Source organism: Hydractinia symbiolongicarpus, chromosome 11 (genome assembly GCF_029227915.1).
Source record: "Hydractinia symbiolongicarpus strain clone_291-10 chromosome 11, HSymV2.1, whole genome shotgun sequence".
Taxonomy (NCBI): Eukaryota; Metazoa; Cnidaria; class Hydrozoa; order Anthoathecata; family Hydractiniidae; genus Hydractinia; species Hydractinia symbiolongicarpus.
Window position 1 is genome coordinate 15,048,034 of NC_079885.1, and position 26,806 is coordinate 15,074,839.

At 40.4% G+C, this 26,806-nt stretch overlaps 46 non-coding genes and 1 pseudogene across 46 annotated transcripts; all 47 read left to right on the forward strand.

The window, feature by feature from the left end:
- The first annotated feature begins 241 nt into the window (after positions 1-241).
- Positions 242-360, forward strand: LOC130617868 (5S ribosomal RNA). The gene has a single exon (XR_008978944.1). It is a non-coding gene; the product is annotated as a 5S ribosomal RNA (ribosomal RNA).
- Positions 361-809: 449 nt separating this feature from the next.
- LOC130616864 (5S ribosomal RNA) lies at positions 810-928 on the forward strand. The gene has a single exon (XR_008977943.1). It is a non-coding gene; the product is annotated as a 5S ribosomal RNA (ribosomal RNA).
- A 449-nt stretch (positions 929-1,377) lies between these two features.
- On the forward strand, positions 1,378-1,496 carry LOC130617299 (5S ribosomal RNA). Its single transcript, XR_008978377.1, has one exon. It is a non-coding gene; the product is annotated as a 5S ribosomal RNA (ribosomal RNA).
- Positions 1,497-1,946: 450 nt separating this feature from the next.
- On the forward strand, positions 1,947-2,065 carry LOC130617795 (5S ribosomal RNA). Its single transcript, XR_008978872.1, has one exon. It is a non-coding gene; the product is annotated as a 5S ribosomal RNA (ribosomal RNA).
- Positions 2,066-2,515: 450 nt separating this feature from the next.
- Positions 2,516-2,634, forward strand: LOC130618268 (5S ribosomal RNA). Its single transcript, XR_008979341.1, has one exon. It is a non-coding gene; the product is annotated as a 5S ribosomal RNA (ribosomal RNA).
- Positions 2,635-3,084: 450 nt separating this feature from the next.
- On the forward strand, positions 3,085-3,203 carry LOC130617869 (5S ribosomal RNA). Its single transcript, XR_008978945.1, has one exon. It is a non-coding gene; the product is annotated as a 5S ribosomal RNA (ribosomal RNA).
- A 449-nt stretch (positions 3,204-3,652) lies between these two features.
- Positions 3,653-3,771, forward strand: LOC130616865 (5S ribosomal RNA). The gene has a single exon (XR_008977944.1). It is a non-coding gene; the product is annotated as a 5S ribosomal RNA (ribosomal RNA).
- A 449-nt stretch (positions 3,772-4,220) lies between these two features.
- Positions 4,221-4,339, forward strand: LOC130616560 (5S ribosomal RNA). Its single transcript, XR_008977642.1, has one exon. It is a non-coding gene; the product is annotated as a 5S ribosomal RNA (ribosomal RNA).
- A 450-nt stretch (positions 4,340-4,789) lies between these two features.
- On the forward strand, positions 4,790-4,908 carry LOC130617796 (5S ribosomal RNA). The gene has a single exon (XR_008978873.1). It is a non-coding gene; the product is annotated as a 5S ribosomal RNA (ribosomal RNA).
- A 450-nt stretch (positions 4,909-5,358) lies between these two features.
- LOC130618455 (5S ribosomal RNA) lies at positions 5,359-5,477 on the forward strand (annotated as a pseudogene).
- A 450-nt stretch (positions 5,478-5,927) lies between these two features.
- On the forward strand, positions 5,928-6,046 carry LOC130615503 (5S ribosomal RNA). The gene has a single exon (XR_008976591.1). It is a non-coding gene; the product is annotated as a 5S ribosomal RNA (ribosomal RNA).
- Positions 6,047-6,496: 450 nt separating this feature from the next.
- Positions 6,497-6,615, forward strand: LOC130618243 (5S ribosomal RNA). Its single transcript, XR_008979317.1, has one exon. It is a non-coding gene; the product is annotated as a 5S ribosomal RNA (ribosomal RNA).
- A 450-nt stretch (positions 6,616-7,065) lies between these two features.
- LOC130618092 (5S ribosomal RNA) lies at positions 7,066-7,184 on the forward strand. Its single transcript, XR_008979166.1, has one exon. It is a non-coding gene; the product is annotated as a 5S ribosomal RNA (ribosomal RNA).
- A 450-nt stretch (positions 7,185-7,634) lies between these two features.
- Positions 7,635-7,753, forward strand: LOC130617460 (5S ribosomal RNA). Its single transcript, XR_008978537.1, has one exon. It is a non-coding gene; the product is annotated as a 5S ribosomal RNA (ribosomal RNA).
- A 450-nt stretch (positions 7,754-8,203) lies between these two features.
- On the forward strand, positions 8,204-8,322 carry LOC130615019 (5S ribosomal RNA). The gene has a single exon (XR_008976109.1). It is a non-coding gene; the product is annotated as a 5S ribosomal RNA (ribosomal RNA).
- A 450-nt stretch (positions 8,323-8,772) lies between these two features.
- On the forward strand, positions 8,773-8,891 carry LOC130616866 (5S ribosomal RNA). Its single transcript, XR_008977945.1, has one exon. It is a non-coding gene; the product is annotated as a 5S ribosomal RNA (ribosomal RNA).
- A 450-nt stretch (positions 8,892-9,341) lies between these two features.
- Positions 9,342-9,460, forward strand: LOC130617557 (5S ribosomal RNA). Its single transcript, XR_008978635.1, has one exon. It is a non-coding gene; the product is annotated as a 5S ribosomal RNA (ribosomal RNA).
- A 450-nt stretch (positions 9,461-9,910) lies between these two features.
- On the forward strand, positions 9,911-10,029 carry LOC130615473 (5S ribosomal RNA). The gene has a single exon (XR_008976562.1). It is a non-coding gene; the product is annotated as a 5S ribosomal RNA (ribosomal RNA).
- Positions 10,030-10,479: 450 nt separating this feature from the next.
- On the forward strand, positions 10,480-10,598 carry LOC130617066 (5S ribosomal RNA). The gene has a single exon (XR_008978144.1). It is a non-coding gene; the product is annotated as a 5S ribosomal RNA (ribosomal RNA).
- Positions 10,599-11,048: 450 nt separating this feature from the next.
- Positions 11,049-11,167, forward strand: LOC130616712 (5S ribosomal RNA). The gene has a single exon (XR_008977792.1). It is a non-coding gene; the product is annotated as a 5S ribosomal RNA (ribosomal RNA).
- Positions 11,168-11,617: 450 nt separating this feature from the next.
- LOC130616434 (5S ribosomal RNA) lies at positions 11,618-11,736 on the forward strand. The gene has a single exon (XR_008977515.1). It is a non-coding gene; the product is annotated as a 5S ribosomal RNA (ribosomal RNA).
- Positions 11,737-12,186: 450 nt separating this feature from the next.
- Positions 12,187-12,305, forward strand: LOC130616713 (5S ribosomal RNA). Its single transcript, XR_008977794.1, has one exon. It is a non-coding gene; the product is annotated as a 5S ribosomal RNA (ribosomal RNA).
- A 450-nt stretch (positions 12,306-12,755) lies between these two features.
- Positions 12,756-12,874, forward strand: LOC130616436 (5S ribosomal RNA). The gene has a single exon (XR_008977517.1). It is a non-coding gene; the product is annotated as a 5S ribosomal RNA (ribosomal RNA).
- Positions 12,875-13,324: 450 nt separating this feature from the next.
- Positions 13,325-13,443, forward strand: LOC130616126 (5S ribosomal RNA). The gene has a single exon (XR_008977209.1). It is a non-coding gene; the product is annotated as a 5S ribosomal RNA (ribosomal RNA).
- A 450-nt stretch (positions 13,444-13,893) lies between these two features.
- On the forward strand, positions 13,894-14,012 carry LOC130616437 (5S ribosomal RNA). Its single transcript, XR_008977519.1, has one exon. It is a non-coding gene; the product is annotated as a 5S ribosomal RNA (ribosomal RNA).
- Positions 14,013-14,462: 450 nt separating this feature from the next.
- LOC130616714 (5S ribosomal RNA) lies at positions 14,463-14,581 on the forward strand. The gene has a single exon (XR_008977795.1). It is a non-coding gene; the product is annotated as a 5S ribosomal RNA (ribosomal RNA).
- A 450-nt stretch (positions 14,582-15,031) lies between these two features.
- On the forward strand, positions 15,032-15,150 carry LOC130617817 (5S ribosomal RNA). The gene has a single exon (XR_008978894.1). It is a non-coding gene; the product is annotated as a 5S ribosomal RNA (ribosomal RNA).
- A 450-nt stretch (positions 15,151-15,600) lies between these two features.
- On the forward strand, positions 15,601-15,719 carry LOC130616715 (5S ribosomal RNA). Its single transcript, XR_008977796.1, has one exon. It is a non-coding gene; the product is annotated as a 5S ribosomal RNA (ribosomal RNA).
- Positions 15,720-16,169: 450 nt separating this feature from the next.
- Positions 16,170-16,288, forward strand: LOC130616677 (5S ribosomal RNA). Its single transcript, XR_008977757.1, has one exon. It is a non-coding gene; the product is annotated as a 5S ribosomal RNA (ribosomal RNA).
- Positions 16,289-16,738: 450 nt separating this feature from the next.
- LOC130616716 (5S ribosomal RNA) lies at positions 16,739-16,857 on the forward strand. Its single transcript, XR_008977797.1, has one exon. It is a non-coding gene; the product is annotated as a 5S ribosomal RNA (ribosomal RNA).
- Positions 16,858-17,307: 450 nt separating this feature from the next.
- LOC130617388 (5S ribosomal RNA) lies at positions 17,308-17,426 on the forward strand. Its single transcript, XR_008978466.1, has one exon. It is a non-coding gene; the product is annotated as a 5S ribosomal RNA (ribosomal RNA).
- A 450-nt stretch (positions 17,427-17,876) lies between these two features.
- Positions 17,877-17,995, forward strand: LOC130616717 (5S ribosomal RNA). The gene has a single exon (XR_008977798.1). It is a non-coding gene; the product is annotated as a 5S ribosomal RNA (ribosomal RNA).
- Positions 17,996-18,445: 450 nt separating this feature from the next.
- LOC130616438 (5S ribosomal RNA) lies at positions 18,446-18,564 on the forward strand. Its single transcript, XR_008977520.1, has one exon. It is a non-coding gene; the product is annotated as a 5S ribosomal RNA (ribosomal RNA).
- A 450-nt stretch (positions 18,565-19,014) lies between these two features.
- On the forward strand, positions 19,015-19,133 carry LOC130616439 (5S ribosomal RNA). Its single transcript, XR_008977521.1, has one exon. It is a non-coding gene; the product is annotated as a 5S ribosomal RNA (ribosomal RNA).
- A 450-nt stretch (positions 19,134-19,583) lies between these two features.
- LOC130616718 (5S ribosomal RNA) lies at positions 19,584-19,702 on the forward strand. Its single transcript, XR_008977799.1, has one exon. It is a non-coding gene; the product is annotated as a 5S ribosomal RNA (ribosomal RNA).
- A 450-nt stretch (positions 19,703-20,152) lies between these two features.
- LOC130616663 (5S ribosomal RNA) lies at positions 20,153-20,271 on the forward strand. The gene has a single exon (XR_008977744.1). It is a non-coding gene; the product is annotated as a 5S ribosomal RNA (ribosomal RNA).
- A 451-nt stretch (positions 20,272-20,722) lies between these two features.
- LOC130618191 (5S ribosomal RNA) lies at positions 20,723-20,841 on the forward strand. The gene has a single exon (XR_008979265.1). It is a non-coding gene; the product is annotated as a 5S ribosomal RNA (ribosomal RNA).
- Positions 20,842-21,291: 450 nt separating this feature from the next.
- Positions 21,292-21,410, forward strand: LOC130616372 (5S ribosomal RNA). The gene has a single exon (XR_008977455.1). It is a non-coding gene; the product is annotated as a 5S ribosomal RNA (ribosomal RNA).
- Positions 21,411-21,861: 451 nt separating this feature from the next.
- On the forward strand, positions 21,862-21,980 carry LOC130616720 (5S ribosomal RNA). The gene has a single exon (XR_008977800.1). It is a non-coding gene; the product is annotated as a 5S ribosomal RNA (ribosomal RNA).
- A 450-nt stretch (positions 21,981-22,430) lies between these two features.
- Positions 22,431-22,549, forward strand: LOC130616440 (5S ribosomal RNA). The gene has a single exon (XR_008977522.1). It is a non-coding gene; the product is annotated as a 5S ribosomal RNA (ribosomal RNA).
- A 451-nt stretch (positions 22,550-23,000) lies between these two features.
- LOC130617798 (5S ribosomal RNA) lies at positions 23,001-23,119 on the forward strand. The gene has a single exon (XR_008978875.1). It is a non-coding gene; the product is annotated as a 5S ribosomal RNA (ribosomal RNA).
- A 450-nt stretch (positions 23,120-23,569) lies between these two features.
- LOC130616442 (5S ribosomal RNA) lies at positions 23,570-23,688 on the forward strand. The gene has a single exon (XR_008977524.1). It is a non-coding gene; the product is annotated as a 5S ribosomal RNA (ribosomal RNA).
- Positions 23,689-24,138: 450 nt separating this feature from the next.
- LOC130618206 (5S ribosomal RNA) lies at positions 24,139-24,257 on the forward strand. The gene has a single exon (XR_008979281.1). It is a non-coding gene; the product is annotated as a 5S ribosomal RNA (ribosomal RNA).
- A 450-nt stretch (positions 24,258-24,707) lies between these two features.
- Positions 24,708-24,826, forward strand: LOC130617174 (5S ribosomal RNA). Its single transcript, XR_008978251.1, has one exon. It is a non-coding gene; the product is annotated as a 5S ribosomal RNA (ribosomal RNA).
- A 450-nt stretch (positions 24,827-25,276) lies between these two features.
- LOC130618316 (5S ribosomal RNA) lies at positions 25,277-25,395 on the forward strand. The gene has a single exon (XR_008979390.1). It is a non-coding gene; the product is annotated as a 5S ribosomal RNA (ribosomal RNA).
- A 450-nt stretch (positions 25,396-25,845) lies between these two features.
- Positions 25,846-25,963, forward strand: LOC130617864 (5S ribosomal RNA). Its single transcript, XR_008978941.1, has one exon. It is a non-coding gene; the product is annotated as a 5S ribosomal RNA (ribosomal RNA).
- A 450-nt stretch (positions 25,964-26,413) lies between these two features.
- Positions 26,414-26,532, forward strand: LOC130617375 (5S ribosomal RNA). The gene has a single exon (XR_008978452.1). It is a non-coding gene; the product is annotated as a 5S ribosomal RNA (ribosomal RNA).
- The last annotated feature ends 274 nt before the right edge of the window (positions 26,533-26,806 follow it).

Consider the following 26,806-nt stretch of genomic DNA (forward strand, 5'->3'; position numbering starts at 1 on the left):
TTAACTTTGTCATATGAAAATTAAGTCTGCAAGTACCCTAGATTGCCTTCGTTGGAACTTTTTACCGGAAATCTTAAAGCGCATGGTTGTCGTAATTAATGGATAGCGCTTGAAATGAGCTTTCAAATGCACATAAACACGACCTATTTCGGATGATCCAGTCAAGAAATATGACCTTTAAAATTTAAACCATTTTTGATGTAATGTGCTAATAAATCGTAGATATCTTCCCTTTTTGTTTGTCTACGACCATACCACGATGAACACACCTGTTCTCGTCCGATCACGGAAGTCAAGCATCGTCGGGCCGGGATAGTACTTGGATGGGGGACCGCCTTGGATCTCCCGGTGTCGTAGGCTATTGACTTTTTCCCGTTACATTATTTATCATTACGACTTTAACGTATCTTTTTTACGCAATAGCCGCCGAGTAAATCAAGTAAGGGACATGATTAGAAGTTTCTTTCCCTTAAAAATGGCTACAATCTTGCTGCAATAAATGTGCCACGTCGCAAATGAATGGATTAAGAGCGTCAGACAGAGAAAATGGCGATGTAGTTAATTTGCTAATTAACTTTGTCATATGAAAATTAAGTCTGCAAGTACCCTAGATTGCCTTCGTTGGAACTTTTTACCGGAAATCTTAAAGTGCATTATTGTCGTAATTAATGGATATCGCTTAAAAAGAGATTTCAAATGCACATAAACACGAACTATTTCCGATCACCCAGTCAAGATTATGATCTTTAAAGTTCGAACCATTTTCGATGTAATGTGCTAATAAATCGTAGATATCTACCCGTATGTTTGTCTACGATCATACCACGATGAACACACCTGTTCTCGTCCGATCACGGAAGTTAAGCATCGTCGGGCCGGGATGGTACTTGGATGGGGTACCGCCTGGGAACTCCCGGTGTCGTAGGCTATTGACTTTTTCCGTTACATTATTTATCATTACGACTGTGACGTATCTTTTTTACGCAATAGCCGCTGAGTAAATCAAGTAAGGGACTAGATTAGAAGTTTCTTTCCCTTCAAAACGGCTACGATCTGGCTGCAATAAATGCGCCACGTCGCAAATGAATGAATTACAAGCGTCAGACAAAGAAAATGGCGATGTAGTTAATTTGCTAATTAACTTTGTCATATGAAAATTAAGTCTGAAAGTACCCTAGATTGCCTTCGTTGGAACTTTTTACCGGAAATCTTAAAGCGCATGGTTGTCGTAATTAATGGATAGCGCTTGAAATGAGCTTTCAAATGCACATAAACACGACCTATTTCGGATGATCCAGTCAAGAAATATGACCTTTAAAATTTAAACCATTTTTGATGTAATATGCTAATAAATCGTAGATATCTGCCCGTTTGTTTGTCTACGACCATACCACGATGAACACCCCTGTTCTCGTCCGATCACGGAAGTTAAGCATCGTCGGGCCGGGATAGTACTTGGATGGGCGACCGCCTGGGATTTCCCGGTGTCGTAGGCTATTGACTTTTTCACGTTACATTATTTATCATTACGACTTTAACGTATCTTTTTTACGCAATAGCCGCCGAGTAAATCAAGTAAGGGACATGATTAGAAGTTTCTTTCCCTTAAAAAGGGCTACAATCTTGCTGCAATAAATGCGCCACGTCGCAAATGAATGGATTAAGAGCGTCAGACAAAGAAAATAGCGATGTAGTTAATTTGCTAATTAACTTTGTCATATGAAAATTAAGTCTGCAAGTACCCTAGATTACCTTCGTTGGAACTTTTTACCGGAAATCTTAAAGCGCATGGTTGTCGTAATTAATGGATAGCGCTTAAAATGAGCTTTCAAATGCACATAAACACGACCTATTTCGGCTGATCCAGTCAAGAAATATGACCTTTAAAATTTAAACCATTTTTGATGTTGTGTGCTAATAAATCGTAGATATCTGCCCGTTTGTTTGTCTACGACCATACCACGATGAACACACCTGTTCTCGTCTGATCACGGAAGTTAAGCATCATCGGGCCGGGATAGTACTTGGATGGGGGACCGCCTGGGATCTCCCGGTGTCGTAGGCTATTGACTTTTTCACGTTACATTATTTATCATTACGACTGTGACGTATCTTTTTTACGCAATAGCCGCCGAGTAAATCAAGTAAGGGACATGATTAGAAGTTTCTTTCCCTTAAAAAGGGCTACAATCTTGCTGCAATAAATGCGCCACGTCGCAAATGAATGGATTAAGAGCGTCAGACAAAGAAAATGGCGATGTAGTTAATTTGCTAATTAACTTTGTCATATGAAAATTAAGTCTGCAAGTACCCTAGATTACCTTCGTTGGAACTTTTTACCGGAAATCTTAAAGCGCATGGTTGTCGTAATTAATGGATAGCGCTTGAAATAAGCTTTCAAATGCACATAAACACGACCTATTTCGGATGATCCAGTCAAAAAATATGACCTTTAAAATTTAAACCATTTTTGATGTAATGTGCTAATAAATCGTAGATATCTGCCCGTTTGTTTGTCTACTACCATACCACGATGAACACACCTGTTCTCGTCCGATCACGGAAGTTAAGCATCATCGGGCCGGGATAGTACTTGGATGGGGGACCGCCTGGGATCTCCTGGTGTCGTAGGCTATTGACTTTTTCACGTTACATTATTTATCATTACGACTTTAACGTATCTTTTTTACGCAATAGCCGCCCAGTAAATCAAGTAAGGGACATGATTAGAAGTTTCTTTCCCTTAAAAAGGGCTACAATCTTGCTGCAATAAATGCGCCACGTCGCAAATGAATGGAATACGAGCGTCAGACAAAGAAGATGGCGATGTAGTTAATTTGCTAATTAACTTTGTCATATGAAAATTAAGTCTGAAAGTACCCCAGATTGCCTTCGTTGGAACTTTTTACCGGAAATCTTAAAGCGCATGGTTGTCGTAATTAATGGATAGCGCTTGAAATGAGCTTTCAAATGCACATAAACACGACCTATTTCGGATAATCCAGTCAAGAAATATGACCTTTAAATTTTAAACCATTTTCGATGTAATGTGCTAATATTTCGTAGATATCTGCCCGTTTGTTTGTCTACGACCATACCACGATGAACACACCTGTTCTCGTCCGATCACGGAAGTCAAGCATCGTCGGGCCGGGATAGTACTTGGATGGGGGACCGCCTTGGATCTCCCGGTGTCGTAGGCTATTGACTTTTTCCCGTTACATTATTTATCATTACGACTTTAACGTATCTTTTTTACGCAATAGCCGCCGAGTAAATCAAGTAAGGGACATGATTAGAAGTTTCTTTCCCTTAAAAATGGCTACAATCTTGCTGCAATAAATGTGCCACGTCGCAAATGAATGGATTAAGAGCGTCAGACAGAGAAAATGGCGATGTAGTTAATTTGCTAATTAACTTTGTCATATGAAAATTAAGTCTGCAAGTACCCTAGATTGCCTTCGTTGGAACTTTTTACCGGAAATCTTAAAGTGCATTATTGTCGTAATTAATGGATATCGCTTAAAAAGAGATTTCAAATGCACATAAACACGAACTATTTCCGATCACCCAGTCAAGATTATGATCTTTAAAGTTCGAACCATTTTCGATGTAATGTGCTAATAAATCGTAGATATCTACCCGTATGTTTGTCTACGATCATACCACGATGAACACACCTGTTCTCGTCCGATCACGGAAGTTAAGCATCGTCGGGCCGGGATGGTACTTGGATGGGGTACCGCCTGGGAACTCCCGGTGTCGTAGGCTATTGACTTTTTCCGTTACATTATTTATCATTACGACTGTGACGTATCTTTTTTACGCAATAGCCGCTGAGTAAATCAAGTAAGGGACTAGATTAGAAGTTTCTTTCCCTTCAAAACGGCTACGATCTGGCTGCAATAAATGCGCCACGTCGCAAATGAATGAATTACAAGCGTCAGACAAAGAAAATGGCGATGTAGTTAATTTGCTAATTAACTTTGTCATATGAAAATTAAGTCTGAAAGTACCCTAGATTGCCTTCGTTGGAACTTTTTACCGGAAATCTTAAAGCGCATGGTTGTCGTAATTAATGGATAGCGCTTGAAATGAGCTTTCAAATGCACATAAACACGACCTATTTCGGATGATCCAGTCAAGAAATATGACCTTTAAAATTTAAACCATTTTTGATGTAATATGCTAATAAATCGTAGATATCTGCCCGTTTGTTTGTCTACGACCATACCACGATGAACACACCTGTTCTCGTCCGATCACGGAAGTTAAGCATCGTCGGGCCGGGATAGTACTTGGATGGGCGACCGCCTGGGATTTCCCGGTGTCGTAGGCTATTGACTTTTTCACGTTACATTATTTATCATTACGACTTTAACGTATCTTTTTTACGCAATAGCCGCCGAGTAAATCAAGTAAGGGACATGATTAGATGTTTCTTTCCCTTAAAAAGGGCTACAATCTTGCTGCAATAAATGCGCCACGTCGCAAATGAATGGATTAAGAGCGTCAGACAAAGAAAATAGCGATGTAGTTAATTTGCTAATTAACTTTGTCATATGAAAATTAAGTCTGCAAGTACCCTAGATTACCTTCGTTGGAACTTTTTACCGGAAATCTTAAAGCGCATGGTTGTCGTAATTAATGGATAGCGCTTAAAATGAGCTTTCAAATGCACATAAACACGACCTATTTCGGCTGATCCAGTCAAGAAATATGACCTTTAAAATTTAAACCATTTTTGATGTTGTGTGCTAATAAATCGTAGATATCTGCCCGTTTGTTTGTCTACGACCATACCACGATGAACACACCTGTTCTCGTCTGATCACGGAAGTTAAGCATCATCGGGCCGGGATAGTACTTGGATGGGGGACCGCCTGGGATCTCCCGGTGTCGTAGGCTATTGACTTTTTCACGTTACATTATTTATCATTACGACTGTGACGTATCTTTTTTACGCAATAGCCGCCGAGTAAATCAAGTAAGGGACATGATTAGAAGTTTCTTTCCCTTAAAAAGGGCTACAATCTTGCTGCAATAAATGCGCCACGTCGCAAATGAATGGATTAAGAGCGTCAGACAAAGAAAATGGCGATGTAGTTAATTTGCTAATTAACTTTGTCATATGAAAATTAAGTCTGCAAGTACCCTAGATTACCTTCGTTGGAACTTTTTACCGGAAATCTTAAAGCGCATGGTTGTCGTAATTAATGGATAGCGCTTGAAATAAGCTTTCAAATGCACATAAACACGACCTATTTCGGATGATCCAGTCAAGAAATATGACCTTTAAAATTTAAACCATTTTTGATGTAATGTGCTAATAAATCGTAGATATCTGCCCGTTTGTTTGTCTACTACCATACCACGATGAACACACCTGTTCTCGTCCGATCACGGAAGTTAAGCATCATCGGGCCGGGATAGTACTTGGATGGGGCACCGCCTGGGATCTCCTGGTGTCGTAGGCTATTGACTTTTTCACGTTACATTATTTATCATTACGACTTTAACGTATCTTTTTTACGCAATAGCCGCCCAGTAAATCAAGTAAGGGACATGATTAGAAGTTTCTTTCCCTTAAAAAGGGCTACAATCTTGCTGCAATAAATGCGCCACGTCGCAAATGAATGGAATACGAGCGTCAGACAAAGAAGATGGCGATGTAGTTAATTTGCTAATTAACTTTGTCATATGAAAATTAAGTCTGAAAGTACCCCAGATTGCCTTCGTTGGAACTTTTTACCGGAAATCTTAAAGCGCATGGTTGTCGTAATTAATGGATAGCGCTTGAAATGAGCTTTCAAATGCACATAAACACGACCTATTTCGGATAATCCAGTCAAGAAATATGACCTTTAAATTTTAAACCATTTTCGATGTAATGTGCTAATATTTCGTAGATATCTGCCCGTTTGTTTGTCTACGACCATACCACGATGAACACACCTGTTCTCGTCCGATCACGGAAGTTAAGCATCGTCGGGCCGGGATAGTACTTGGATGGGGGACCGCCTGGGAGCTCCCGGTGTCGTAGGCTATTGACTTTTTCACGTTACATTATTTATCATTACGACTGTGACGTATCTTTTTTACGCAATAGCCGCTGAGTAAATCAAGAAAGAGACATGATTAGAAGTTGCTTTCCCTTAAAAAAGGCTACCATCGTGCTGCAATAAATGCGCCACGTCGCAAATGAATGGATTAAGAGCGTCAGACAAAGAAAATGGCGATGTAGTGAATTTGCTAATTAACTTTGTCATATGAAAATTAAGTCTGCAAGTACCCTAGATTGCCTTCGTTGGAACTTTTTACCGGAAATCTTAAAGTGCATTATTGTCGTAATTAATGGATATCGCTTAAAAAGAGCTTTTAAATGCACATAAACACGAACTATTTCGAATGATCCAGTCAAGAAATATGACCTTTAAAGTTTGAACCATTTTCGATGTAATGTGCTAATAAATCGTAGATATCTGCCCGTTTGTTTGTCTACGACCATACCACGATGAACACACCTGTTCTCGTCCGTTCACGGAAGTTAAGCATCGTCAGGCCGGGATAGTACTTGGATGGGGGACCGCCTGGGATCTCCCGGTGTCGTAGGCTATTGACTTTTTCACGTTACATTATTTATCATTACGACTGTGACGTATCTTTTTTACGCAATAGCCGCTGAGTAAATCAAGTAAGGGACTTAATTAGAAGTTTCTTTCCCTTCAAAACGGCTACGATCTGGCTGCAATAAATGCGCCACGTCGCAAATGAATGGATTACGAGCGTCAGACAAAGAAAATGGCGATGTAGTTAATTTGCTAATTAACTTTGTCATATGAAAATTAAGTCTGAAAGTACCCTAGATCGCCTTCGTTGGAACTTTTTACCGGAAATCTTAAAGCGCATGGTTGTCGTAATTAATGGATAGCGCTTGAAATGAGCTTTCAAGTGCACATAAACACGACCTATTTCGGATGATCCAGTCAAGAAATATGATCTTCAAAGTTTAAACCATTTTCGATGTAATGTGCTAATAAATCGTAGATATCTGCCCGTTTGTTTGTCTACGAGCATATCACGATGAACACACCTGTTCTCGTCCGATCACGGAAGTTAAGCATCGTCGGGACGGGATAGTACTTGGATGGGGGACCGCCTGGGAACTCCTGGTGTCGTAGGCTTTTGACTTTTTCACGTTACATTATTTATCATTACGACTGTGACGTATCTTTTTTACGCAATAGCCGCCGAGTAAATCAAGAAAGACACATGATTAGAAGTTGCTTTCCCTTCAAAACGGCTACAATCGTGCTGCAATAAATGCGCCACGTCGCAAATGAATGGATTACGAGCGTCAGACAAAGAAAATGGCGATGTAGTTAATTTGCTAATTAACTTTGTCATATGAAAATTAAGTCTGAAAGTACCCTAGATTGCCTTCGTTGGAACTTTTTACCGGAAGTCTTAAAGCGCATGGTTGTCGTAATTAATGGATAGCGCTTGAAATGAGCTTTCAAGTGCACATAAACACGGCCTATTTCGGATGATCCAGTCAAGAAATATGATCTTCAAAGTTTAAACCATTTTCGATGTAATGTGCTAATAAATCGTAGATATCTGCCCGTTTGTTTGTCTACGACCATACCACGATGAACACACCTGTTCTCGTCCGATCACGGAAGTTAAGCATCGTCGGGCCGGGATAGTACTTGGATGGGGGACCGCCTGGGAACTCCTGGTGTCGTAGGCTATTGACTTTTTCACGTTACATTATTTATCATTACGACTGTGACGTATCTTTTTTACGCAATAGCCGCAGAGTAAATCAAGAAAGAGACATGATTAGAAGTTGCTTTCCCTTCAAAACGGCTACAATCGTCCTGCAATAAATGCGCCACGTCGCAAATGAATGGATTACGAGCGTCAGACAAAGAAAATGGCGATGTACTTACTTTGCTAACTAACTTTGTCATATGAAAATTAAGTCTGAAAGTACCCTAGATTGCCTTCGCTGGAACTTTTTACCGGAAATCTTAAAGTGCATTATTGTCGTAAAGAATCGATAGCGCTTAAAAGGAGCTTTTAAATGCACATAAACACGAACTATTTCCGATCACCCAGTCAAGAATTACGATCTTTAAAGTTCGAACCATTTTCGATGTAATGTGCTAATAAGTCGTAGATATCTACCCGTATGTTTGTCTACGACCATACCACGATGAACACACCTGTTCTCGTCCGATCACGGAAGTTAAGCATCGTCGGGCCGGGATAGTACTTGGATGGGGGACCGCCTGGGAACTCCCGGTGTCGTAGGCTATTGACTTTTTCACGTTACATTTTTTATCATTACGACTGTGACGTATCTTTTTTACGCAATAGCCGCTGAGTAAATCAAGTAAGGGACGTTATTAGAAGTTTCTTTCCCTTCAAAACGGCTACGATCTGGCTGCAATAAATGCGCCACGTCGCAAATCAAGGGATTACGAGCGTCAGACAAAGAAAATGGCGATGTAGTTAATTTGCTAATTAACTTTGTCATATGAAAATTAAGTCTGCAAGTACCCTAGATTGCCTTCGTTGGAACTTTTTACCGGAAATCTTAAAGCGCATGGTTGTCGTAATTAATGGATAGCGCTTGAAATGAGCTTTAAAATGCACATAAACACGACCTATTTCAGATGATCCAGTCAAGAAATATGACCTTTAAAGTTTAAACCATTTTCGATGTAATGTGCTAATAAATCGTAGATATCTGCCCGTTTGTTTGTCTACGACCATACCACGATGAACACACCTGTTCTCGTCCGATCACGGAAGTTAAGCATCGTCGGGGCGGGATAGTACTAGGATGGGGGACCGCCTGGGAACTCCCGGTGTCGTAGGCTATTGACTTTTTCACGTTACATTATTTATCATTACGACTGTGACGTATCTTTTTTACGCAATAGCCGCTGAGTAAATCAAGTAAGGGACTTGATTAGAAGTTTCTTTCCCTTCAAAACGGCTACGATCTGGCTGCAATAAATGCGCCACGTCGCAAATGAATGGATTACGAGCGTCAGACAAAGAAAATGGCGATGTAGTTAATTTGCTAATTAACTTTGTCATATGAAAATTAAGTCTGAAAGTACCCTAGATTGCCTTCGTTGGAACTTTTTACCGGAAATCTTAAAGCGCATGGTTGTCGTAATTAATGGATAGCGCTTGAAATGAGCTTTAAAATGCACATAAACACGACCTATTTCGGATGATCCAGTCAAGAAATATGACCTTTAAAGTTTAAACCATTTTCGATGTAATGTGCTAATAAATCGTAGATATCTGCCCGTTTGTTTGTCTACGACCATACCACGATGAACACACCTGTTCTCGTCCGATCACGGAAGTTAAGCATCGTCGGGCCGGGATAGTACTAGGATGGGGGACCGCCTGGGAACTCCCGGTGTCGTAGGCTATTGACTTTTTCACGTTACATTATTTATCATTACGACTGTGACGTATCTTTTTTACGCACTAGCCGCTGAGTAAATCAAGTAAGGGACTTGATTAGAAGTTTCTTTCCCTTCAAAACGGCTACGATCTGGCTGCAATAAATGCGCCACGTCGCAAATGAATGGATTACGAGCGTCAGACAAAGAAAATGGCGATGTAGTTAATTTGCTAATTAACTTTGTCATATGAAAATTAAGTCTGAAAGTACCCTAGATTGCCTTCGTTGGAACTTTTTACCGGAAATCTTAAAGCGCATGGTTGTCGTAATTAATGGATAGCGCTTGAAATGAGCTTTCAAGTGCACATAAACACGACCTATTTCGGATGATCCAGTCAAGAAATATGATCCTTAAAGTTTAAACCATTTTCGATGTAATGTGCTAATAAATCGTAGATATCTGCCCGTTTGTTGGTCTACGACCATACCACGATGAACACACCTGTTCTCGTCCGATCACGGAAGTTAAGCATCGTCGGACCGGGATAGTACTTGGATGGGGGACCGCCTGGGAACTCCTGGTGTCGTAGGCTATTGACTTTTTCACGTTACATTATTTATCATTACGACTGTGACGTATCTTTTTTACGCAATAGCCGCTGAGTAAATCAAGTAAGGGACTTGATTAGAAGTTTCTTTCCCTTCAAAACGGCTACGATCTGGCTGCAATAAATGCGCCACGTCGCAAATGAATGGATTACGAGCGTCAGACAAAGAAAATGGCGATGTAGTTAATTTGCTAATTAACTTTGTCATATGAAAATTAAGTCTGAAAGTACCCTAGATTGCCTTCGTTGGAACTTTTTACCGGAAATCTTAAAGCGAATGGTTGTCGTAATTAATGGATAGCGCTTGAAATGAGCTTTCAAGTGCACATAAACACGAACTATTTCCGATCACCCAGTCAAGAATTATGATCTTTAAAGTTCGAACCATTTTCGATGTAATGTGCTAATAAATCGTAGATATCTACCCGTATGTTTGTCTACGACCATACCACGATGAACACACCTGTTCTCGTCCGATCACGGAAGTTAAGCATCGACGGGCCGGGATGGTACTTGGATGGGGTACCGCCTGGGAACTCCCGGTGTCGTAGGCTATTGACTTTATCGCGTTACATTATTTATCATTACGACTTTAACGTATCTTTTTTACGCAATAGCCGCCGAGTAAATCAAGTAAGGGACATGATTAGAAGTTTCTTTCCCTTAAAAAGGGCTACAATCTTGCTGAAATAAATGCGCCACGTCGCAAATGAATGGATTAAGAGCGTCAGACAAAGAAAATAGCGATGTAGTTAATTTGCTAATTAACTTTGTCATATGAAAATTAAGTCTGCAAGTACCCTAGATTGCCTTCGTTGGAACTTTTTACCGGAAATCTTAAAGCGCATGGTTGTCGTAATTAATGGATAGCGCTTGAAATGAGCTTTCAAATGCACATAAACACGACCTATTTCGGATGATCCAGTCAAGAAATATGACCTTTAAAATTTAAACCATTTTTGATGTAATGTGCTAATAAATCGTAGATATCTGCCCGTTTGTTTGTCTACGACCATACCACGATGAACACACCTGTTCTCGTCCGATCACGGAAGTTAAGCATCGTCGGGCCGGGATAGTACTTGGATGGGGGACCGCCTGGGATCTCCCGGTGTCGTAGGCTATTGACTTTTTCACGTTACATTATTTATCATTACGACTGTGACGTATCTTTTTTACGCAATAGCCGCTGAGTAAATCAAGTAAGGGACTTGATTAGAAGTTTCTTTCCCTTCAAAACGGCTACGATCGGACTGCAATAAATGCGCCACGTCGCAAATGTATGGATTACGAGCGTCAGACAAAGAAAATGGCGATGTAGTTAATTTGCTAATTAACTTTGTCATATGAAAATTAAGTCTGAAAGTACCCTAGATTGCCTTCTTTGGAACTTTTTACCGGAAATCTTAAAGCGAATGGTTGTCGTAATTAATGGATAGCGCTTGAAATGAGCTTTCAAGTGCACATAAACACGAACTATTTCCGATCACCCAGTCAAGAATTATGATCTTTAAAGTTCGAACCATTTTCGATGTAATGTGCTAATAAATCGTAGATATCTACCCGTATCTTTGTCTACGACCATACCACGATGAACACACCTGTTCTCGTCCGATCACGGAAGTTAAGCATCGACGGGCCGGGATGGTACTTGGATGGGGGACCGCCTGGGAACTCCCGGTGTCGTAGGCTATCGACTTTATCGCGTTACATTATTTATCATTACGACTTTAACGTATCTTTTTTACGCAATAGCCGCCGAGTAAATCAAGTAAGGGACGTGATTAGAAGTTTCTTTCCCTTAAAAAGGGCTACAATCTTGCTGCAATAAATGCGCCACGTCGCAAATAAATGGATTAAGAGCGTCAGACAAAGAAAATGGCGATGTAGTTAATTTGCTAATTAACTTTGTCATATAAAAATTAAGTCTGCAAGTACCCTAGATTGCCTTCGTTGGAACTTTTTACCGGAAATCTTAAAGCGCATGGTTGTCGTAATTAATGGATAGCGCTTGAAATGAGCTTTCAAATGCACATAAACACGACCTATTTCGGATGATCCAGTCAAGAAATATGACCTTTAAAATTTAAACCATTTTTGATGTAATGTGCTAATAAATCGTAGATATCTGCCCGTTTGTTTGTCTACGACCATACCACGATGAACACACCTGTTCTCGTCCGATCACGGAAGTTAAGCATCGTCGGGCCGGGATAGTACTTGGATGGGGGACCGCCTGGGATCTCCCGGTGTCGTAGGCTATTGACTTTTTCACGTTACATTATTTATCATTACGACTGTGACGTATCTTTTTTACGCAATAGCCGCTGAGTAAATCAAGTAAGGGACTTGATTAGAAGTTTCTTTCCCTTCAAAACGGCTACGATCGGACTGCAATAAATGCGCCACGTCGCAAATGTATGGATTACGAGCGTCAGACAAAGAAAATGGCGATGTAGTTAATTTGCTAATTAACTTTGTCATATGAAAATTAAGTCTGAAAGTACCCTAGATTGCCTTCTTTGGAACTTTTTACCGGAAATCTTAAAGCGAATGGTTGTCGTAATTAATGGATAGCGCTTGAAATGAGCTTTCAAGTGCACATAAACACGAACTATTTCCGATCACCCAGTCAAGAATTATGATCTTTAAAGTTCGAACCATTTTCGATGTAATGTGCTAATAAATCGTAGATATCTACCCGTATCTTTGTCTACGACCATACCACGATGAACACACCTGTTCTCGTCCGATCACGGAAGTTAAGCATCGACGGGCCGGGATGGTACTTGGATGGGGGACCGCCTGGGAACTCCCGGTGTCGTAGGCTATCGACTTTATCGCGTTACATTATTTATCATTACGACTTTAACGTATCTTTTTTACGCAATAGCCGCCGAGTAAATCAAGTAAGGGACGTGATTAGAAGTTTCTTTCCCTTAAAAAGGGCTACAATCTTGCTGCAATAAATGCGCCACGTCGCAAATAAATGGATTAAGAGCGTCAGACAAAGAAAATGGCGATGTAGTTAATTTGCTAATTAACTTTGTCATATAAAAATTAAGTCTGCAAGTACCCTAGATTGCCTTCGTTGGAACTTTTTACCGGAAATCTTAAAGCGCATGGTTGTCGTAATTAATGGATAGCGCTTGAAATGAGCTTTCAAATGCACATAAACACGACCTATTTCGGATGATCCAGTCAAGAAATATGACCTTTAAAATTTAAACCATTTTTGATGTAATGTGCTAATAAATCGTAGATATCTGCCCGTTTGTTTGTCTACGACCATACCACGATGAACACACCTGTTCTCGTCCGATCACAGAAGTTAAGCATCGTCGGGCCGGGATAGTACTTGGATGGGGGACCGCCTGGGATCTCCCGGTGTCGTAGGCTATTGACTTTTTCACGTTACATTATTTATCATTACGACTGTGACGTATCTTTTTTACGCAATAGCCGCTGAGTAAATCAAGTAAGGGACTTGATTAGAAGTTTCCTTCCCTTCAAAACGGCTACGATCTGGCCGCAATAAATGCGCCACGTCGCAAATGAATGGATTACGAGCGTCAGACAAAGAAAATGGCGATGTAGTTAATTTGCTAATTAAGTTTGTCATATGAAAATTAAGTCTGAAAGTACCCTAGATTGCCTTCTTTGGAACTTTTTACCGGAAATCTTAAAGCGAATGGTTGTCGTAATTAATGGATAGCGCTTGATATGAGCTTTCAAGTGCACATAAACACGAACTATTTCCGATCACCCAGTCAAGAATTATGATCTTTAAAGTTCGAACCATTTTCGATGTAATGTGCTAATAAATCGTAGATATCTACCCGTATGTTTGTCTACGACCATACCACGATGAACACACCTGTTCTCGTCCGATCACGGAAGTTAAGCATCGACGGGCCGGGATGGTACTTGGATGGGGGACCGCCTGGGAACTCCCGGTGTCGTAGGCTATACACTTTATCGCGTTACATTATTTATCATTACGACTTTAACGTATCTTTTTTACGCAATAGCCGCCGAGTAAATCAAGTAAGGGACGTGATTAGAAGTTTCTTTCCCTTAAAAAGGGCTACAATCTTGCTGCAATAAATGCGCCACGTCGCAAATGAATGGATTAAGAGCGTCAGACAAAGAAAATGGCGATGTAGTTAATTTGCTAATTAACTTTGTCATATAAAAATTAAGTCTGCAAGTACCCTAGATTGCCTTCGTTGGAACTTTTTACCGGAAATCTTAAAGCGCATGGTTGTCGTAATTAATGGATAGCGCTTAAAATGAGCTTTCAAATGCACATAAACACGACCTATTTCGGATGATCCAGTCAAGAAATATGACCTTTAAAATTAAAACCATTTTTGATGTACTGTGCTAATAAATCGTAGATATCTGCCCGTTTGTTTGTCTACGACCATACCACGATGAACACACCTGTTCTCGTCCGATCACGGAAGTTAAGCATCGTCGGGCCGGGATAGTACTTGGATGGGGGACCGCCTGGGATCTCCCGGTGTCGTAGGCTATTGACTTTTTCACGTTACATTATTTATCATTACGACTGTGACGTATCTTTTTTACGCAATAGCCGCTGAGTAAATCAAGTAAGGGACTTGATTAGAAGTTTCTTTACCTTCAAAACGACTACGATCTGGCTGCAATAAATGCGCCACGTCGCAAATGAATGGATTACGAGCGTCAGACAAAGAAAATGGCGATGTAGTTAATTTGCTAATTAACTTTGTCATATGAAAATTAAGTCTGAAAGTACCCTAGATTGCCTTCTTTGGAACTTTTTACCGGAAATCTTAAAGCGAATGGTTGTCGTAATTAATAAATAGCGCTTGAAATGAGCTTTCAAGTGCACATAAACACGAACTATTTCCGATCACCCAGTCAAGAATTATGATCTTTAAAGTTTGAACCATTTTCGATGTAATGTGCTAATAAATCGTAGATATCTACCCGTATGTTTGTCTGCGACCATACCACGATGAACACACCTGTTCTCGTCCGATCACGGAAGTTAAGCATCAACGGGCCGGGATGGTACTTGGATGGGGGACCGCCTGGGAACTCCCGGTGTCGTAGGCTATTGACTTTATCGCGTTACATTATTTATCATTACGACTTTAACGTATCTTTTTTACGCAATAGCCGCCGAGTAAATCAAGTAAGGGACATGATTAGAAGTTTCTTTCCCTTAAAAAGGGCTACAATCTTGCTGCAATAAATGCGCCACGTCGCAAATGAATGGATTAAGAGCGTCAGACAAAGAAAATGGCGATGTAGTTAATTTGCTAATTAACTTTGTCATATGAAAATTAAGTCTGCAGGTACCCTAGATTGCCTTCGTTGGAACTTTTTACCGGAAATCTTAAAGCGCATGGTTGTCGTAATTAATGGATAGCGCTTGAAATGAGCTTTCAAATGCACATAAACACGACCTATTTCGGATGATCCAGTCAAGAAATATGACCTTTAAAATTTAAACCATTTTTGCTGTAATGTGCTAATAAATCGTAGATATCTGCCCGTTTGTTTGTCTACGACCATACCACGATGAACACACCTGTTCTCGTCCGATCACGGAAGTTAAGCATCGTCGGGCCGGGATAGTACTTGGATGGGGGACCGCCTGGGATCTCCCGGTGTCGTAGGCTATTGACTTTTTCACGTTACATTATTTATCATTACGACTGTGACGTATCTTTTTTACGCAATAGCCGCTGAGTAAATCAAGTAAGTTACTTGATTAGAAGTTTCTTTCCCTTCAAAACGGCTACGATCTGGCTGCAATAAATGCGCCACGTCGCAAATGAATGGATTACGAGCGTCAGACAAAGAAAATGGCGATGTAGTTAATTTGCTAATTAACTTTGTCATATGAAAATTAAGTCTGAAAGTACCCTAGATTGCCTTCTTTGGAACTTTTTACCGGAAATCTTAAAGCGAATAATTGTCGTAATTAATGGATAGCGCTTGAAATGAGCTTTCAAGTGCACATAAACACGAACTATTTCCGATCACCCAGTCAAGAATTATGATCTTTAAAGTTCGAACCATTTTCGATGTAATGTGCTAATAAATCGTAGATATCTACCCGTATGTTTGTCTACGACCATACCACGATGAACACACCTGTTCTCGTCCGATCACGGAAGTTAAGCATCGACGGGCCGGGATGGTACTTGGATGGGGGACCGCCTGAGAACTCCCGGTGTCGTAGGCTATCGACTTTATCGCGTTACATTATTTATCATTACGACTTTAACGTATCTTTTTTACGCAATAGCCGCCGAGTAAATCAAGTAAGGGACGTGATTAGAAGTTTCTTTCCCTTAAAAAGGGCTACAATCTTGCTGCAATAAATGCGCCACGTCGCAAATGAATGGATTAAGAGCGTCAGACAAAGAAAATGGCGATGTAGTTAATTTGCTAATTAACTTTGTCATATAAAAATTAAGTCTGCAAGTACCCTAGATTGCCTTCGTTGGAACTTTTTACCGGAAATCTTAAAGCGAATGGTTGTCGTAATTAATGGATAGCGCTTGAAATGAGCTTTCAAATGCACATAAACACGACCTATTTCGGATGATCCAGTCAAGAAATATGACCTTTAAAATTTAAACCATTTTTGATGTAATGTGCTAATAAATCGTAGTTATCTGCCCGTTTGTTTGTCTACGACCATACCACGATGAACACACCTGTTCTCGTCCGATCACGGAAGTTAAGCATCGTCGGGCCGGGATAGTACTTGGATGGGGGACCGCCTGGGATCTCCCGGTGTCGTAGGCTATTGACTTTTTCACGTTACATTATTTATCATTACGACTGTGACGTATCTTTTTTACGCAATAGCCGCTGAGTAAATCAAGTAAGGGACTTGATTAGAAGTTTCTTTACCTTCAAAACGGCTACGATCTGGCTGCAATAAATGCGCCACGTCGCAAATGAATGGATTACGAGCGTCAGACAAAGAAAATGGCGATGTAGTTAATTTGCTAATTAACTTTGTCATATGAAAATTAAGTCTGAAAGTACCCTAGATTGCCTTCTTTGGAACTTTTTACCGGAAATCTTAAAGCGAATGGTTGTCGTAATTAATGGATAGCGCTTGAAATGAGCTTTCAAGTGCACATAAACACGAACTATTTCCGATCACCCAGTCAAGAATTATGATCTTTAAAGTTCGAACCATTTTCGATGTAATGTGCTAATAAATCGTAGATATCTACCCGTATGTTTGTCTACGACCATACCACGATGAACACACCTGTTCTCGTCCGTTCACGGAAGTTAAGCATCGACGGGCCGGGATGGTACTTGGATGGGGGACCGCCTGGGAACTCCCGGTGTCGTAGGCTATTGACTTTATCGCGTTACATTATTTATCATTACGACTTTAACGTATCTTTTTTACGCAATTGCCGCCGAGTAAATCAAGTAAGGGACATGATTAGAAGTTTCTTTCCCTTAAAACGGGCTACACTCTTGCTGCTATAAATGCGCCACGTCGCAAATGAATGGATTAAGAGCATCAGACAAAGAAAATGGCGATGTAGTTAATTTGCTAATTAACTTTGTCATATGAAAATTAAGTCTGCAAGTACCCTAGATTGCCTTCGTTGGAACTTTTTACCGGAAATCTTAAAGCGCATGGTTGTCGTAATTAATGGATAGCGCTTGAAATGAGCTTTCAAATGCACATAAACACGACCTATTTCGGATGATCCAGTCAAGAAATATGACCTTTAAAATTTAAACCATTTTTGATGTAATGTGCTAATAAATCGTAGATATCTGCCCGTTTGTTTGTCTACGACCATACCACGATGAACACACCTGTTCTCGTCCGATCACGGAAGTTAAGCATCGTCGGGCCGGGATAGTACTTGGATGGGGGACCGCCTGGGATCTCCCGGTGTCGTAGGCTATTGACTTTTTCACGTTACATTATTTATCATTACGACTGTGACGTATCTTTTTTACGCAATAGCCGCTGAGTAAATCAAGTAAGGGACTTGATTAGAAGTTTCTTTCCCTTCAAAACGGCTACGATCTGGCTGCAATAAATGCACCACGTCGCAAATGAATGGATTACGAGCGTCAGACAAAGAAAATGGCGATGTAGTTAATTTGCTAATTAACTTTGTCATATGAAAATTAAGTCTGAAAGTACCCTAGATTGCCTTCTTTGGAACTTTTTACCGGAAATCTTAAAGCGAATGGTTGTCGTAATTAATGGATAGCGCTTGAAATGAGCTTTCAAGTGCACATAAACACGAACTATTTCCGATCACCCAGTCAAGAATTATGATCTTTAAAGTTCGAACCATTTTCGATGTAATGTGCTAATAAATCGTAGATATCTACCCGTATGTTTGTCTACGACCATACCACGATGAACACACCTGTTCTCGTCCGATCACGGAAGTTAAGCATCGACGGGCCGGGATGGTACTTGGATGGGGGACCGCCTGGGAACTCCCGGTGTCGTAGGCTATCGACTTTATCGCGTTACATTATTTATCATTACGACTTTAACGTATCTTTTTTACGCAATAGCCGCCGAGTAAATCAAGTAAGGGACATGATTAGAAGTTTCTTTCCCTTAAAAAGGGCTACAATCTTGCTGCAATAAATGCGCCACGTCGCAAATGAATGGATTAAGAGCGTCAGACAAAGAAAATGGCGATGTAGTTAATTTGCTAATTAACTTTGTCATATAAAAATTAAGTCTGCAAGTACCCTAGATTGCCTTCGTTGGAACTTTTTACCGGAAATCTTAAAGTGAATGGTTGTCGTAATTAATGGATAGCGCTTGAAATGAGCTTTCAAGTGCACATAAACACGAACTATTTCCGATCACCCAGTCAAGAATTATGATCTTTAAAGTTCGAACCATTTTCGATGTAATGTGCTAATAAATCGTAGATATCTACCCGTATGTTTGTCTACGACCATACCACGATGAACACACCTGTTCTCGTCCGATCACGGAAGTTAAGCATCGACGGGCCGGGATGGTACTTGGATGGGGGACCGCCTGGGAACTCCCGGTGTCGTAGGCTATCGACTTTATCGCGTTACATTATTTATCAGTACGACTTTAACGTATCTTTTTTACGCAATAGCCGCCGAGTAAATCAAGTAAGGGACATGATTAGAAGTTTCTTTCCCTTAAAAAGGGCTACAATCTTGCTGCAATAAATGCGCCACGTCGCAAATGAATGGATTAAGAGCGTCAGACAAAGAAAATGGCGATGTAGTTAATTTGCTAATTAACTTTGTCATATAAAAATTAAGTCTGCAAGTACCCTAGATTGCCTTCGTTGGAACTTTTTACCGGAAATCTTAAAGCGCATGGTTGTCGTAATTAATGGATAGCGCTTGAAATGAGCTTTCAAATGCACATAAACACGACCTATTTCGGATGATCCAGTCAAGAAATATGACCTTTAAAATTTAAACCTTTTTTGATGTAATGTGCTAATAAATCGTAGATATCTGCCCGTTTGTTTGTCTACGACCATACCACGATGAACACACCTGTTCTCGTCCGATCACGGAAGTTAAGCATCGTCGGGCCGGGATAGTACTTGGATGGGGGACCGCCTGGGATCTCCCGGTGTCGTAGGCTATTGACTTTTTCACGTTACTTTATTTATCATTACGACTGTGACGTATCTTTTTTACGCAATAGCCGCTGAGTAAATCAAGTAAGGGACTTGATTAGAAGTTTCTTTACCTTCAAAACGGCTACGAACTGGCTGCAATAAATGCGCCACGTCGCAAATGAATGGATTACGAGCGTCAGACAAAGAAAATGGCGATGTAGTTAATTTGCTAATTAACTTTGTCATATGAAAATTAAGTCTGAAAGTACCCTAGATTGCCTTCTTTGGAACTTTTTACCGGAAATCTTAAAGCGAATGGTTGTCGTAATTAATGGATAGCGCTTGAAATGAGCTTTCAAGTGCACATAAACACGAACTATTTCCGATCACCCAGTCAAGAATTATGATCTTTAAAGTTCGAACCATTTTCGATGTAATGTGCTAATAAATCGTAGATATCTACCCGTATGTTTGCCTACGACCATACCACGATGAACACACCTGTTCTCGTCCGATCACGGAAGTTAAGCATCGACGGGCTGGGATGGTACTTGGATGGGGGACCGCCTGGGAACTCCCGGTGTCGTAGGCTATTGACTTTAAACTCGTTACATTATTTATCATTACGACTTTAACGTATCTTTTTTACGCAATAGCCGCCGAGTAAATCAAGTAAGGGACATGATTAGAAGTTTCTTTCCCTTAAAAAGGGCTACAATCTTGCTGCAATAAATGCGCCACGTCGCAAATGAATGGATTAAGAGCGTCAGACAAAGAAAATGGCGATGTAGTTAATTTGCTAATTAACTTTGTCATATGAAAATTAAGTCTGCAAGTACCCTATATTGCCTTCGATGGAACTTTTTACCGGAAATCTTAAAGCGCATGATTGTCGTAATTAATTGATAGCGCTTGAAATGAGCTTTCAAATGCACATAAACACGACCTATTTCGGATGATCCAGTCAAGAAATATGACCTTTAAAGTTTAAACCATTTTTGATGTAATGTGCTAATAAATCGTAGATATCTGCCCGTTTGTTTGTCTACGACCAAACCACGATGAGCACACCTGTTCTCGTCCGATCACGGAAGTTAAGCATCGTCGGGCCGGGATAGTACTTGGATGGGGCACCGCCTGGGATCTCCCGGTGTCGTAGGCTATTGACTTTTTCACGTTACATTATTTATCATTACGACTTTAACGTATCTTTTTTACGCAATAGCTGCCGAGTAAATCAAGTAAAGGACATAATTAGAAGTTTCTTTCCCTTAAAAAGGGCTACAATCTTGCTGCAATAAATGCGCCACGTCGCAAATGAATGGATTACGAGCGTCAGACAAAGAAAATGGCGATGTAGTTAATTTGCTAATTAACTTTGTCATATGAAAATTAAGTCTGAAAGTACCCTAGATTGCCTTCTTTGGAACTTTTTACCGGAAATCTTAAAGCGAATGGTTGTCGTAATTAATGGATAGCGCTTGAAATGAGCTTTCAAGTGCACATAAACACGAACTATTTCCGATCACCCAGTCAAGAATTATGATCTTTAAAGTTCGAACCATTTTTGATGTAATGTGCTAATAAATCGTAGATATCTACCCGTATGTTTGTCTACGACCATACCACGATGAACGCACCTGTTCTCGTCCGATCACGGAAGTTAAGCATCGACGGGCCGGGATGGTACTTGGATGGGGGACCGCCTGGGAACTCCCGGTGTCGTAGGCTATCGACTTTATCGCGTTACATTATTTATCATTACGACTTTAACGTATCTTTTTTACGCAATAGCCGCCGAGTAAATCAAGTAAGGGACATGATTAGAAGTTTCTTTCCCTTAAAAAGGGCTACAATCTTGCTGCAATAAATGCGCCACGTCGCAAAGGAATGGATTAAGAGCGTCAGACAAAGAAAATGGCGATGTAGTTAATTTGCTAATTAACTTTGTCATATAAAAATTAAGTCTGCAAGTACCCTAGATTGCCTTCGTTGGAACTATTTACCGGAAATCTTAAAGCGCATGGTTGTCGAAAATTAATGGATAGCACTTGAAATGAGCTTTCAAATGCACATAAACACGACCTATTTCGGATGATCCAGTCAAGAAATATGACCTTTAAAATTTAAAAAATTTTTGATGTAATGTGCTAATAAATCGTAGTTATCTGCCCGTTTGTTTGTCTACGACCATACCACGATGAACACACCTGTTCTCGTCCGATCACGGAAGTTAAGCATCGTCGGGCCGGGATAGTACTTGGATGGGGGACCGCCTGGGATCTCCCGGTGTCGTAGGCTATTGACTTTTTCACGTTACATTATTTATCATTACGACTGTGACGTATCTTTTTTACGCAATAGCCGCTGAGTAAATCAAGTAAGGGACTTGATTAGAAGTTTCTTTACCTTCAAAACGGCTACGATCTGGCTGCAATAAATGCGCCACGTCGCAAATGAATGGATTACGAGCGTCAGACAAAGAAAATGGCGATGTAGTTAATTTGCTAATTAACTTTGTCATATGAAAATTAAGTCTGAAAGTACCCTAGATTGCCTTCTTTGGAACTTTTTACCGGAAATCTTAAAGCGAATGGTTGTCGTAATTAATGGATAGCGCCTGAAATGAGCTTTCAAGTGCACATAAACACGAACTATTTCCGATCACCCAGTCAAGAATTATGATCTTTAAAGTTCGAACCATTTTCGATGTAATGTGCTAATAAATCGTAGATATCTACCCGTATGTTTGTCTACGACCATACCACGATGAACACACCTGTTCTCGTCCGATCACGGAAGTTAAGCATCGACGGGCCGGGATGGTACTTGGATGGGGGACCGCCTGGGAACTCCCGGTGTCGTAGGCTATTGACTTTATCGCGTTACATTATTTATCATTACGACTTTAACGTATCTTTTTTACGCAATAGCCGCCGAGTAAATCAAGTAAGGGACATGATTAGAAGTTTCTTTCCCTTAAAAAGGGCTACAATCTTGCTGCAATAAATGCGCCACGTCGCAAAGGAATGGATTAAGAGCGTCAGACAAAGAAAATGGCGATGTAGTTAATTTGCTAATTAACTTTGTCATATAAAAATTAAGTCTGCAAGTACCCTAGATTGCCTTCGTTGGAACTTTTTCCCGGAAATCTTAAAGCGCATGGTTGTCGAAAATTAATGGATAGCGCTTGAAATGAGCTTTCAAATGCACATAAACACGACCTATTTTGGATGATCCAGTCAAGAAATTTGACCTTTAAAATTTAAACCATTTTTGATGTAATGTGCTAATAAATCGTAGATATCTGCCCGTTTGTTTGTCTACGACCATACCACGATGAACACACCTGTTCTCGTCCGATCACGGAAGTTAAGCATCGTCGGGCCGGGATAGTACTTGGATGGGGACCCGCCTGGGATCTCCCGGTGTCGTAGGCTATTGACTTTTTCACGTTACATTATTTATCATTACGACTGTGACGTATCTTTTTTACGCAATAGCCGCTGAGTAAATCAAGTAAGGGACTTGATTAGAAGTTTCTTTACCTTCAAAACGGCTACGATCTGGCTGCAATAAATGCGCCACGTCGCAAATGAATGGATTACGAGCGTCAGACAAAGAAAATGGCGATGTAGTTAATTTGCTAATTAACTTTGTCATATGAAAATTAAGTCTGAAAGTACCCTAGATTGCCTTCTTTGGAACTTTTTACTGGAAATCTTAAAGCGAATGGTTGTCGTAATTAATGGATAGCGCCTGAAATGAGCTTTCAAGTGCACATAAACACGAACTATTTCCGATCACCCAGTCAAGAATTATGATCTTTAAAGTTCGAACCATTTTCGATGTAATGTGCTAATAAATCGTAGATATCTACCCGTATGTTTGTCTACGACCATACCACGATGAACACACCTGTTCTCGTCCGATCACGGAAGTTAAGCATCGACGGGCCGGGATGGTACTTGGATGGGGGACCGCCTGGGAACTCCCGGTGTCGTAGGCTATTGACTTTATCGCGTTACATTATTTATCATTACGACTTTAACGTATCTTTTTTACGCAATAGCCGCCGAGTAAATCAAGTAAGGGACATGATTAGAAGTTTCTTTCCCTTAAAAAGGGCTACAATCTTGCTGCAATAAATGCGCCACGTCGCAAATGAATGGATTAACAGCGTCAGACAAAGAAAATGGCGATGTAGTTAATTTGCTAATTAACTTTGTCATATGAAAATTAAGTCTGCAAGTACCCTAGATTGCCTTCGATGGAACTTTTTACCGGAAATCTTAAAGCGCATGATTGTCGTAATTAATTGATAGCGCTTGAAATGAGCTTTCAAATGCACATAAACACGACCTATTTCGGATGATCCAGTCAAGAAATATGACCTTTAAAGTTTAAACCATTTTTGATGTAATGTGCTAATAAATCGTAGATATCTGCCCGTTTGTTTGTCTACGACCATACCACGATGAACACACCTGTTCTCGTCCAATCACGGAAGTTAAGCATCGTCGGGCCGGGATAGTACTTGGATGGGGCACCGCCTGGGATCTCCCGGTGTCGTAGGCTATTGACTTTTTCACGTTACATTATTCATCATTACGACTTTAACGTATCTTTTTTACGCAATAGCTGCCGAGTAAATCAAGTAAAGGACATGATTAGAAGTTTCTTTCCCTTAAAAAGGGCTACAATCTTGCTGCAATAAAAGCGCCACGTCGCAAATGAATGGATTAAGAGCGTCAGACAAAGAAAATGGCGATGTAGTTAATTTGCTAATTAACTTTGTCATATGAAAATTAAGTCTGCAAGTACCCTAGATTGCCTTCGTTGGAACTTTTTACCGGAAATCTTAAAGCGCATGGTTGTCGTAATTAATGGATAGCGCTTGAAATGAGCTTTCAAATGCACATAAACACGACCTATTTCGGATGATTCAGTCAAGAAATATGACCTTTAAAATTTAAACTATTTTTGATGTAATGTGCTAATAAATCGTAGATATCTGCCCGTTTGTTTGTCTACGACCATACCACGATGAACACACCTGTTCCCGTCCGATCTCGGAAGTTAAGCATCGTCGGGCCGGGATAGTACTTGGATGGGGGACCGCCTGGGATCTCCCGGTGTCGTAGGCTAATGACTATTTCACGTTACATTATTTATCATTACGACTGTGACGTATCTTTTTTACGCAATAGCCGCTGAGTAAATCAAGTAAGGGACTAGATCAGAAGTTTCTTTCCCTTCAAAACGGCTTCGATCTGGCTGCAATAAATGCGCCACGTCGCAAATGAATGGATTAAGAGCGTCAGACAAAGAAAATGGCGATGTAGTTAATTTGCTAATTAACTTTGTCATATGAAAATTAAGTCTGCAAGTACCCTAGATTGCCTTCGTTGGAACTTTTTACCGGAAATCTTAAAGCGCATGGTTGTCGTAATTAATGGATAGCGCTTGAAATGAGCTTTCAAATGCACATAAACACGACCTATTTCGGATGATCCAGTCAAGAAATATGACCTTTAAAATTTAAACCATTTTTGATGTAATGTGCTAATAAATCGTAGATATCTGCCCGTTTGTTTGTCTACGACCATACCACGATGAACACACCTGTTCTCGTCCGATCACGGAAGTTAAGCAACGTCGGGCCGTGTTAGTACTTGGATGGGGGACCGCCTGGGATCTCCCGGTGTCGTAGGCTATTGACTTTTTCACGTTACATTATTTATCATTACGACTGTGACGTATCTTTTTTACGCAATAGCCGCTGAGTAAATCAAGTAAGGGACTTGATTAGAAGTTTCTTTACCTTCAAAACGGCTACGATCTGGCTGCAATAAATGCGCCACGTCGCAAATGAATGGATTACGAGCGTCAGACAAAGAAAATGGCGATGTAGTTAATTTGCTAATTAACTTTGTCATATGAAAATTAAGTCTGAAAGTACCCTAGATTGCCTTCTTTGGAACTTTTTACCGGAAATCTTAAAGCGAATGGTTGTCGTAATTAATGGATAGCGCTTGAAATGAGCTTTCAAGTGCACATAAACACGAACTATTTCCGATCACCCAGTCAAGAATTATGATCTTTAAAGTTCGAACCATTTTCGATGTAATGTGCTAATAAATCGTAGATATCTACCCGTATGTTTGTCTACGACCATACCACGATGAACACACCTGTTCTCGTCCGATCACGGAAGTTAAGCATCGACGGGCCGGGATGGTACTTGGATGGGGACCGCCTGGGAACTCCCGGTGTCGTAGGCTATTGACTTTATCGCGTTACATTATTTATCATTACGACTTTAACGTATCTTTTTTACGCAATAGCCGCCGAGTAAATCAAGTAAGGGACATGATTAGAAGTTTCTTTCCCTTAAAAAGGGCTACAATCTTGCTGCAATAAATGCGCCACGTCGCAAATGAATGGATTAAGAGCGTCAGACAAAGAAAATGGCGATGTAGTTAATTTGCTAATTAACTTTGTCATATGAAAATTAAGTCTGCAAGTACCCTAGATTGCCTTCGATGGAACTTTTTACCGGAAATCTTAAAGCGCATGATTGTCGTAATTAATTGATAGCGCTTGAAATGAGCTTTCAAATGCACATAAACACGACCTATTTCGGATGATCCAGTCAAGAAATATGACCTTTAAAGTTTAAACCATTTTTGATGTAATGTGCTAATAAATCGTAGATATCTGCCCGTTTGTTTGTCTACGACCATACCACGATGAACACACCTGTTCTCGTCCGATCACGGAAGTTAAGCATCGTCGGGCCGGGATAGTACTTGGATGGGGCACCGCCTGGGATCTCCCGGTGTCGTAGGCTATTGACTTTTTCACGTTACATTATTTATCATTACGACTTTAACGTATCTTTTTTACGCAATAGCTGCCGAGTAAATCAAGTAAAGGACATGATTAGAAGTTTCTTTCCCTTAAAAAGGGCTACAATCTTGCTGCAATAAATGCGCCACGTCGCAAATGAATGGATTAAGAGCGTCAGACAAAGAAAATGGCGATGTAGTTAATTTGCTAATTAACTTTGTCATATGAAAATTAAGTCTGCAAGTACCCTAGATTGCCTTCGATGGAACTTTTTA